This window comes from Otolemur garnettii, unplaced genomic scaffold (genome assembly GCF_000181295.1).
Source record: "Otolemur garnettii isolate 467f Iridium unplaced genomic scaffold, OtoGar3 scaffold00050, whole genome shotgun sequence".
Lineage (NCBI taxonomy): Eukaryota > Metazoa > Chordata > Mammalia > Primates > Galagidae > Otolemur > Otolemur garnettii.
In genome coordinates this window covers 466,223-468,470 of record NW_003852445.1, presented here as the reverse complement: position 1 = coordinate 468,470, position 2,248 = coordinate 466,223, and the positions used below count along the sequence as shown (strand labels likewise).

At 41.2% G+C, this 2,248-nt stretch overlaps 1 protein-coding gene across 1 annotated transcript in view; it reads left to right on the top strand.

The window, feature by feature from the left end:
• CHRM5 (cholinergic receptor muscarinic 5) overlaps positions 1–2,248 on the top strand; it is a 77,521-nt gene that overhangs the window by 21,813 nt on the left and 53,460 nt on the right. The window lies entirely within an intron of this gene.

Below are 2,248 nucleotides of genomic sequence, written 5' to 3'. Positions count from 1 at the left end.
AGCAACATAAAAGTTGTGGGGAAAAGAGAATTCAAAACAGTCTAAAAACATTATTTTTGTTTTATGTCTCTGTTTTTCGCATCTTCATCCTTTAAATCTTTTTAACTTGGCACTATATCTTTTATTGAAGCAACTGTAGATTTCACATACAATTGTCAGGAATAATACAGAAAGATCTCTCGTATACTTTGCCCAGTCTCCTCCAATAACATTTTGCACAACTATAGTTATAACATCACAACCCAGGACAATGACATATTGACACTGAGACGAACCACCAACCTGACTCAGATTCATTCAGATTTGTTTGTGTGCACATGCGTGCTTATTAAGTTCTACATGATTTTATCACTCATGTAGGTTCATGTATCCACCACCAGTCAAGATACCAGACAGTTTTAGCACCCTAGGATCCTTTGTGTTGCACTTTTATAAGCACATCCACTTCCCACCACCCCATCCCTAACCCCTGGCAGCCACTAATCTATCCTCCACTTATCCTTTAAATTGTCACGCTACCTCCTACTAGAGAGTGACCATGGGTACACCCAGCCCTCCGTTGCTTCCTTTTATTGCTTGCTCTTCACTTTCACATCATAGAAGGTGGAGGCAATCTTAGGGAACAGCTGGTCACGGAAGGAATGGGTTTTCACCTTCCTGACACAGAAGCAAAACACCACGAAGTTTTGATGTTTAGGTGATACAGCTCTAATATGTGTCTATCCACTAATACACATATTCCTGGGTATTTAAAAAGAAGGAAAAAGAGAACACATATAGCAGAAAATTTATAATGCTTCCCATAGACATAAGTACTGTTTCCTTCAAAATAAAAAATATTTGTTTCTCAGACAACCAAATTTAGAGTAGCATGGTCAGGATTTTCCAGTTATATAAAAGCCTTTTCTCCATCCCAGGGACTACAGTCATTCCATATCAGTACATGGAAACCCTGACTACCACTTAAACATCTTGATTTTCCCTTGCAAACCCCTAGAAACACTGTCCTTCATTTGAATTTAAAATCTAAAAAACAAAGAAGTGGGGCGCAGTAGGTCACACCTGTAAGCCTAGCACTCTGAGAGGCCAAAGCAGGTGGATTGCTTGAGCCCAGGAGTTCTAGACCAGCCTGAGCAAAAGCAAAGCCTCATCTCTATTAAAAATAGAAAAGCTAACCTACCATGGTGGTGGGAGCCTGTAGTCCTAGCTACTTGGGAGGCTGAGGCAAGGGGATCACTTGAGCCTAAGAATTTGAGGTTGCTGTGAGCTATAAGGCCACAGCACTCTGCACAGTGCAACAGAGACTACCCCAAGTAAATAAATAAACAAGCAAAGGATAAATTGGTAGTTATAAAAACACAATGTAAAAAGTAACATAAGTTGAAGGTTGCCTATGCAACCTTCAAAGCGCGAGGTGTGCATGCAGTTGGCATCATACCTGCTGAGCTGAGGAGGACACTGAAATCTGTTCCCCTCTGTGATCCTCCACTTTCGTTATTGTCCTCTTTTTCAATATCTTGATATCGATCCCAGTTAGAGACGATCTTTCTTTTAGAATAATTTCCTTGCTCATCATTCTCTTCTCCATAGGTCTCTGCATCACTGTCATCTTCAACCTGCAATCATTAGTGACAAATCAATACGCAGACAGTGGAAATCTTAACCTTAGTAATCTTTATGATAAAATAACACAGCAAAAAATAGTGCACAGGTATCACAATAAAGAGCAAATTTATAGACTAAGCTATCTGAGGATATCAAATAATGTTTCCAGAGAACCCCATTACCTATCAGGGTAAATTTTTTAGTGACATTGAAAAGGAAATCTGACAAGTTGCTGCCTAAACATTTGTGAGACAGATATCTCTAAAATCTATCCCTGAGTATCCTATTTCAATAGTTGTTTCATCTACTTGAAATGATCAAGGTTGGAAATCAACTCTCCCTTCCAATTTATAGATTTTACAAACACACTCCATAAGCTTCCCATGGGAACCCTGCTCAGGTGCAGTGTAGAGAACAGTCTCCAGTCTTGGGCATTAAGAGGTCTAGGAGAGGCTCAGCGCCTGTGGCTCAAGTGGCTAAGGTGCCAGCCACGTACACCTAAGGTGGCAGGTTCGAATCCAGCCCGGACCTGCCAAACAACAATAATGGCTGCAACCAAAAAATAGCCAGGCGTTGTGGCAGGCGCCTGTGGTCCCAGCTACTTGGGAGGTGGAGGCAGGAGACTCGCTTGAGCCCAGGAGTT